The following is a 9,527-nucleotide window of genomic DNA, read 5'->3' as shown; positions in this document are numbered from 1 at the left end:
GAAAAGCCACTGAAATCTGATAAATTATAAAGAACAACACAGGTCCTGAAGTGCTGAGAATGAAACCTATCTCCTTCCCTGAACAGAGAAGTGGAGACTGCAAATGTCAAATACAGTGTGCCCAATCAGACACAGTGACTATGTCTTTGGTTTTGCTTAAATAGTTGGGTTTTGGGGAACGGGGAGGGGGAAGGGGGGTTGGTTGGGTTTTGTGCCAAGGGAGGGCTTAAATTTGAGTGGAGAGAGTTTTAAGGGGAAATGACTGATAAGAAAACAAAAGGTAACTTTTTTGAAATAAAAGAATTTAGGCAAGAGTTGATAATAGATGAATTAAAGTTTTGCCAAGGAGTGGTAAGGAGCCAGTTAAGGTTAGATTGTGTAACGTTGTGTACTTAAGCTTCCGTTACACTACTGAAATTGCAAGTCCAATGTCAGGCCCACTCAGTACCTAGCTTGCAACCATGTACGGACTCTGTAGGAAGCATTCTCCAGGGACAACTCACATCCCTCTTTCCTAATTAGCCCTACATACCGGAGTTGCCATATAAAGGGTTATTATCACAAAACTTTCCCTCATGGATATTGCAGATTTGGGCTACAGAAGTAAGGGCAGAGCGAAGCAAAGTGGAGTCATGTTGACAGATAATAAAGTCAAGCACATACTAGATGTTCAAATAAACAATCCACAAGCATCTATGGGCATGTACTTATAGCACAATGCCAGCCACTATGCTAAATGCTGGCAATACAAAGGAGAAAACAAACATTTCCTGCCCTCAAGTAGAATACATTCTAATAGGGAATGCACATACAACATATGGAGGGAGAGGGAAGGGGGAGGGGGTGGGTGGGGAGAGGGACATGGGTAGATGCATGTACACATATGAATATATACAAAATACAAAGTAGGCAAAAATTAACTTCAGAGGGGAAGGTACTAGCGACTAGAGGAGAGAAGGGAAGGGAAGATGACTTTTGAGCTGATTCTTGGAGGAAACCACAGATTCTAAGAGACAGAGAGAGACTAACTGAGGAAACTAAAAATCACAGACGTTTGTCAAACATATGAAAGGCCAACCCCTAGCTATTTTCCAGACTTGGTATGGCAAGTCATCAGCAGAGTCAAGTTCCTTTTCTAAGTAGGAACTGAGATACCATTTCCAGGACCACGGCATCACCACACTGTAAAAGTATACCCCTTCCCTTCTACTCTCTTCCTAACTTAGGGGAGTACCAGTTTCCATTCCTTTTTTTGTTCTTCCTCTTCCTATAGAGTTTGTCTTATTTTAAAATATATTGTAGAGTTCTAATTTGGAGTAAGAATTAGACTCATGAGTTATATTCTGGGAATGTTTTCGTGAAACAAAATTCCAGGTATAGAACTCTGTACCAGCTTGCTTTCTCATGACTCTGGGTGCTTTGCCAACAGACTATAAGGTAGGTCCTACCAAGCTGGAGAAGCTTTGAATAGGGGCCTAGTAACAGGGTGAATGTCTGTTGCCCAATCCAATACAATTTTAACCAATATTAAGGGCCTACCATGTACAAGGCACCATAATAGGTGCTGGAGATAAAAAGAATGTCATCCAAGGGCCAGATTAATTAAGTCCAGAGAAGTTCATCACCAGAAATCTGGACAACAATTCATGATCTTTTTTTTTTAACCTCAGTGACTCTTTTTGGTTTTTTTTTTTAGAAATTTATTTCTCATATTTTATTTACTCATACCTACCATGACTTTTTAATTTTTTTGTTTTATTTTATTTTGTAGGGGGGGAAGGCTGGGCATTTGGGGTTAAGTGACTTGCCTAAGGTCACACAGCTAGTAAGTGTGTCAAGTGTCTGAGGCTGGATTTGAACTCAAGTCCTCCTGACTCCAGGGCCCGTGCTCTACTCACTGAACCACCTAGCTGCCCAAATGATCTATTTGTTTTCAATGAACAAAAATCTATTTTCTGTTCTCTCCTCCAATGGAAAGAGAAAAACAAAACCTTTGTAACAAATACGCATAGTCAAGCAAAGCAAATTTCCACATTGACCATATTCAATCAATAAACATTTATTAAACACCTACTATGTTCCAGGCACTGTGTTAAGTGCTAGGGATATTTTTTTAAAGAGGCAAAAGACAGTCCCTACCCTCAATGAGCTCATACACTATTGTCTAAAAAATATATGTCTCAGCTTGCACCCTGAGTCCATCACCCGTCTCTCTCAGTAGGTCGTTAGAATTCTTGATCAATCTTCTGGAATTATAGTGGATCATTCTTGAAGATACGAAGATCACCAGTGAAATCACACATTTCTAAAGTATCAAAATATCATTCTGGGAAGAATCAGTAAAAGGAAAATTCAAGCTCTACCCTACTGAGGCATCTTGATTGTTGCTAAGCCAACTGCCCTATGAATGTTGGTATTTACAGTACCCAGAACTGCAGGATCATGGAATCACACTACCACAAATTTGGAAAGGCCCTCAGAGGCCATCCATTTTAGAATGATTAAGGACCCAACTAACTGCTATGTAACTACTATTAAAAGATGTCTGGTGGGAGATGCCTACTACCTCCTCAGACAGTCTATCCCATTGTTTGGATAGTTCCAGGGGTGTGCTGAAAGCAGTTTAACTAGATCTTGGAGAGAAATGACTATATATCAGGGCTCAATTTATTGTTTTGTTGATTGTCTAGACTTGATGTGATAGAAAAAATATTAATAATGCAGATTAAATTTAAAAGTGTGTCAAACATATGTATTTTTTTTCCAGAAATCCAGTTGTTAATCATTTACCTGAATGCCCCAGATAATTCTGTTATTTTTTTCTTTACTTCAAGCATGGATATGTTTCTATACAACTTCTTTTATTTGGTTCAAGTTTTATTCAAGATCATATACAAAACGTTTCCAGACCCAAGAGAATTCAATCCTCCTCCTCTTCTTCCTCTTCATCCTGGTTGATCTGGATGGATAATTCGTAACCCTCTGTGCTATTGGCCACCACCCGAAGCCAGTCTCGAAGATTGTTCTTCTTTAAGTATTTCTTTGTCAGGTACTTCAAATACCTTTGAGCAAACGGCACCTCTGATGTCACGGTGATCTTGCTCGTGCTTCTCTCAATCGTCACAACTCCACCCCCGAGGTTGCGGGCCTTTCCGTTCACTTTGATTCGTTCTCGTAAAAACTGCTCGAAATTAGCTGCATCCATAATCCCATCTTCCAGGGGATGGATACAATCCAGGGTAAATTTGAGGGCTTGCTTCTTTTTTTTTTTTGCCGCCCTTCATCACAGATTTCTTCGCGGACACCGTGGCGGTCGACAAGCCAGAAAGGGCTATACAACTTCCATCTACTGCTTCTAATTCTCCCTTCTGACCAAGTCTAAAGATTCTTTCTCAAAAGAGTTCTTCAGATTCTTTAGGATAATTATCAGATCCACATTAAGTCTTTGCTAGGCTAAATATCTCCAGTTCCTTCCGCCAATCTTTATATACTATGATCTTGAAGCCTTTCCCCGTCCTGGACGTTCCCTCTCCTTACTTTTCTGCTTATCAATATCCTTCCTAAAACATGGCACCCAGAACTGAGCACACATAATCTGACCAGGGCAGAGTTTAGTGGAACTATCACCTCCCTTATGCTAGACTCTGGCTCTTTTAATATAATGCATGGTGCCCCAGAAACAAAAATTAAAAGAATGTATCCCCTGCATAAAATACCCCACTAGTGGTCATCTAATCTGCCTTTGAAAACCTGCAAGGGAATGAAATCACTGCCTCCTTGGGTAGACCATTCCATTTTTGGTAAACTCTAGTTGTTAATAAGTGTGGGTGAAAGAATGAGAATATTTAGCCTAGAGAAGAAAATGTCACTCCAATTTCATTCCCTCCTCTTTCCCCAAATTTTAATATCCACTTAAACTAGGAAGCAACCAGATGGGGAGCCTTGTAAAGAGTCCATATATGCTGTCCAGAGGATTTCCTTTCCTACTCAAATGATTTTGTCTTGCTTTTTTCTTACATTATTTTCACATCATGAATCATGAAAGTTGATTGGAGAACCCGTTTCATGCTGCTTCTCAGAGGGTTCAAAATTGCTAGCTTCTGTCCAGGCGGTATATACTAGATGCTCATAAAAATACAGAACGTTTCAGAAGTCTTAGTGCAGTTTTAATAGAAGTCACTTTGTTGAAGGAAAGGCTCTAAGTCTGCTTTGCTCCCCTGGCTCTCCTCCTGAGTCTCTTAACTTCTCTACACAGTGGCCTTCATACTCCAGAAGACGCCTCTGCCCAGACCAGCCATACTCATTCTCTCACTTCTCTCCCGGCTACTCTCTTGACTCTCTGGACTTCTCCCTTCCTCCCTACCAAACTTTACAGCTGCCTGTTATATGTTGTCTTCCCCCATTGGGATGAAGCATGTTGAGGGCAAGAACTGTCTTTCTTTTTGCTTGTATTTGTATTCTTAGTACTTGGTAAATTACCTCCCAAGTAGTGTATGTTTAATTAATGCTGTTGGCTTATCTTGACTTTTTGTTCTTCAGAATCAAATGCTTTTCTAATAGTCAATAAACAATAAATTTGATAGAATCTTGTATTCTCTGAAACTTTCAGTCAGTTTTGTCACTAGAAAGTTATAGTATGCAGTAGAATATAATTTACAAAAAAACTACTAGTTCCCTTCTCATATTTTCATCAAGGGTAACTTGATGTATTATAGATCATTCTCATAAAGATGTTGCAGATATGAAAAAGTGGGCATGAGTCAAGAGTTATCGATGTCATGGGGATCCCAGTCCTTTTGCTTACTGCCACCTGCATGACCTTTGGCAACCATCTTGGCCTCTGTATTCTCATTTTTTTTTTAAATGAGGGAGTTGGATTAGATGATCTTTGAGGACTCTTCCAACTGTAACTCCATATCTTAAAATTCTATCTATAGTCACAAACTTAGAGATAGAAGAGCTCTTACAGATAATATAAACCAACTCTTTCATTTTACAAATCAGTAACAAACAGGAGAGTAAGGAGCTAGGATTGCAACCCATGTCCTCTGCCTCCAAGGCAGGTAGATGGCACAGTAGATAGAGTGCTTGGCCTGGAATCAGGAAGACTTATCTTCGTGAGTTCAAATCTGGCCTCAGACACTTAGTAGTTGTGTGACCCTGGGCAAGTCACTTAACCCTATTTATTTCAGTTTCCTCATCTGTAAAATGAGAGGGAGAAGGAAATGGCAAACTACTCCCAGTGTCTTTGCCAAGAAAACCCCAAAAGGGTTACACAGTGTCAGATACAACTAAAAAATGACTCAACAGCAGTTGACTCCAAATCCAGTTCTTCTTCCAACATGCCATGGTATTTTTTTAGTTTGTTATAGTGAACGGAGTGTGAGACTTGGCATCAGGACATGTACATCCTGCTTCTAGCACTGCCTTGTGACCATGGGCGAGTCACCCAACCTAGTTTCCTTTTTGTAAAAGGAGGGGATTAGATGGGATGATCTCAAAGGTTTTTTCCAGTCATAAATCTATGATGCCATATTTTCCAGATTGATCACTCAGCACCCTCAAAATTGTGTCACCTCTAGTGTGGACACCCTCTCTGTATGTTAGGAGTATGTACAGCAACCCATAATGGAGTATGTTTAACTGACTTCAGCGCCAGTAATGGCTGAAGCAAGAGGAACAATGATAATTGGTAATAGCCTCAGGACACCAAAATCCAATAATGTGTACGCCTGAATGTAGGTATTGTGTTGGGAGGTGCAGACTTGCAAGAAGAGAGAAAGAGAAGTGTCTGCCTGGCGGAAGAGTCCACAGTAGCACCACAAGACAGAATAAAATGAGAATCACATCCTCCTTGCCAATTCCAGAGAGTTGGAGCAGCCTGATTCTGTGGAATATGGTTTGTGGAACAGGAAATAGTGGAACAGAAAATAGTGGAACAGGAAATAGCTATGCCTAGCATATCTGGGCTCCAGAGATAGCGGAGAAAGTAAACTCTAAAAATTGGTACCATGTAGTACAAGGAAACTGGTGGCCAGGTGCAGGAGCTAATGTGAATATACTCAAATCTAAGTCAAGCGGAGTTCTCCAAGGAAGTGATTATTTCTCTGCCACCAAGGTCAGTAGGAGATTTTCCTTTTTTTTTTTTTGGAGGGGGTGGCACTGAAAATTATCGTTACTTGTTTATTTTCCACTGTTACTTTGTCATTCTGTCCTAATTAAATGTTCTTTGTAGCTACAGAATAATCTGTGAACAGAGAATTAACTGGATGGAGATTTGAGCTATGATTTGCTTAATTATGATTACCCAAAACATGCTATAGAAACTTAAGATAGCTAGGAACTCCAGAGTTGTATCTCTTGTCACACAGATATATTTTGTATAGAGCAGCTAGGTACTCCAGAGTCATGGTATCTTTCTAGCTCCTTTTCCTATCTTCATTTTCATTAGGACAATTTCTACTCTCCTATGCAACACATTGGGGACTGAGATGTGATAGCCAAAATGTGATAACTGTACTGTCACTGATGAAGAATATTATTTTTAATGGAAATGTTGACAAGATTTTTCCATCTTTTGTCTATTTGTTTTCCCCTTTTCAGTTTTTATTTCAAATGACCTTAGGATAAACAGAGCCTAACTGTATCTTGCAACAAGCTTTCTATAAATTCATCTTCCTCTCGATGCTGATTGCTGTTTTTTAAGGTGATATCATTCATAAACGTCAACCATTCTCTTCTTTAAGGATTGGCAAATGAATTCATGTACTAAACGTATGCTGTCCACGGCTGCCGTGTAGCTTTGCCGTCCAGCTGGCAAAGGACATCAAGCGTTTACTTGCTGAAACGGTATCTAAGTTCTTTTGTTCTTGTCAGAGTTGTGACTGCTTTACACCAGAAACGGTTTCATAGGAAATGGTGATAGTAGGTGTTGATGGACTACTGTTCCTCTATATGTCAATTTTCTAAATTTCCAATAAGCCAAGATAGAATATATATATATATATATATATATATATATATACGTATATACGTATATATACATACACACACACACACCAACACACACATATATTTATATATTGTAGCTTGTGATATTCTGTGTATGTGTGTGTATGGGTGTGTAGGAGGGGAGTAGGCACAGAGGTCAGAAAGCCAAATGCTTTATTCATTGACAGCCATGGTCATTTAAAGTCAAAAATTCAAACTGCATCCCCCCAAGTCCCGAGGCTATTCCAGAGATACAGCTTTCTTTCTTAGGCATACAGTATTCATAATTTTCCCTTATCTTAGACTCTTAAATGGCCCTCTTTGTGCTTTGCTGGCCCTGTCAGACTTTGCCAGGACTTAAAGGGTTTTTCTGCAAAGTTTACTCAGGAAACACATGGAATGCTCTGTAACAAGTGGAGCCCGTGTTTCTCCCATTTAATGAGGCTCTTTCTTTTCACATATCAAATATCCAATCCTTAACCAAAATACTTTATTGTTCGATAATGACTCAAGATTTCAGACTCCTGGAATGAAAAGGAGAACCAGTGGAAAGCAGTGGAATCCCACTATAGAGAGAAATGTTTCATTAACTTTGTAAAATGTCAGTGGTAAGGGGGTTTTCAGGGGCATTTCAAAATTCCTGTGCAATTGTAGCAAAAGGAACAGAAACACAGCGTTGTAAATGCTAGAAACAGGAAAAGGGAAAGAAGAAACTCCACAGAAAGTAGAACTTGTTTTGATCATTCTGGGCAAAGCAAATCTCAGAGAAGGTAAACAGACAGTCCTTGGGAGGGGGAGGAGGGGAGGAGACAGAGAGAGAGAAGGAGAGAGAGAGAGAGAGGGAGACTTTTAAAAATATTTGATTGATGCCTTTTTTTCCCTACATAGTTGTAATTTCCAATACCAAGTCACAAAACCCTCACGTGATACATACTGGCCATGTGACCCCAGACAAGTGACTTAACCTCTCAGAGCCCCCCACCCTCATGACCCCCACCCCCCATAACTTTCTGAGGCTATAAATTACAGAGAAGTTGCTTATTTGCATTGATAGAGGGAGTATCTGAACCCAGAATCTTCTACACCAACAACATCAGAGATTCCCTTTTTAAAGAAAAATAAAACAAACTGACATGTTGACCATGCCTTATTTTCCACCTATGGTCCACCACCTCTCCAAGGAGAGGAAGGTGATATGTTTCATCACCAGTCCTATAAAGTCACATTTTATTTTTTACAATTTGGAAGCTAGTGTCATACTGTAATAATATTGGCATGAATATTGGTGGGTCTATTAGATGGTGTCCACTCCAAATCTATGAATTCATCAGTGTGAGAATTTCTTTGTGAAAACTCAAGTAGGGAAGATTTTAATGGTTTTCCTGCAAAGATTATCAAAGAAACACATGGGATGCACTAAAACATGTGGAGTGTACATATAGAAAATTCATTTGTATCTTACTGTTGAGAGAATAAAGGACTTATCTAGGGTTACATAAACAGTAAGTGGCAAAGGTAAACCTCGAACCCAGGTTTTCCTGATTCCAAGGTTAGCCCTTTGTTCACTCCCCTACACTGCCTTTTATCAATCAGCCAATCAATAAGGAATTTTTAAGTGCCTACTATGACTTTTGCAAGAGCGGCTAGGTGGCGAAGTGCATAGCGCATCCAAGTCTAGAGTCAGGAAGACCTGAGTTCAAATGCAGCCTCAGACACTTACTAGCTGTGTGACCCTGGACAAGTCACTTCACCCTGTTTGCCTTTGTTTGCTCATTTGTCAAATGAGCTAGAGGAAAATAGCAAACCACTCTAGCATCTTTGCCATGAAAATCCCAAATGAGATCACAAAGAGTCGGACAGAACAAAAACAATTGAACAACAACATCTTTAGCACCATTCTAAACACTGAAGACACAAACTAAAATTAAATATAGTCCCTCCCCTCAAGGAGTTTGCACTCTATTGGAGAAAACAACATACACACACACACACACACACACACACACACACACACGCAAATATGTAGATGTAGATGTGGACGTAGACGCAGAGGCAGACATAGACGTAGATGTAGACATAGACGTAGATGTAGACATAGACATAGATGTAGACGTAGATGTACATAAGAAGGTATATACATGCAAAGTTAATACAAAATAACGTAGGGGGAATGCACCAGCATTTGGGAGAGCCACCTCCTGCCAAAGGTGCCACATGATCTAAGCCTGATTCTAAGACGTGGGGGTGAGGAGACAGCAATTAAAGCATGGGGAACAGCTGGTGAAAAAAAAAGCATCTAGAAAGGTTCTCGTTTGAGGAATAGTAAGGAATCCAGCATAGCTGAACCATAGAGTGTGTGGGGGACCTTGTTGTTCAGCTATTTCAGTCAAGTCCGACTTTTCATGATGCCACTTGGAGTTTTCTTGGAGAAGATAATGAAGCAGTGGTTTGCCATTTCATTCTCCAGCTCATTTGACAAATGAGGAAACTGAGGCAAATAGGGTTAAGTGACATGTCTAGGGTCACACAGCTAGTAT

At 39.9% G+C, this 9,527-nt stretch overlaps 1 pseudogene; it reads right to left on the bottom strand.

The window, feature by feature from the left end:
- Nucleotides 1-2,920: 2,920 nt before the first annotated feature.
- LOC118857601 lies at nt 2,921-9,114 on the bottom strand (annotated as a pseudogene).
- Nucleotides 9,115-9,527: the final 413 nt, after the last annotated feature.

This window comes from Trichosurus vulpecula, chromosome 7 (assembly GCF_011100635.1).
Source record: "Trichosurus vulpecula isolate mTriVul1 chromosome 7, mTriVul1.pri, whole genome shotgun sequence".
NCBI classification, from domain to species: domain Eukaryota; kingdom Metazoa; phylum Chordata; class Mammalia; order Diprotodontia; family Phalangeridae; genus Trichosurus; species Trichosurus vulpecula.
This window is presented reverse-complemented; position numbering and strand designations above follow the sequence as displayed.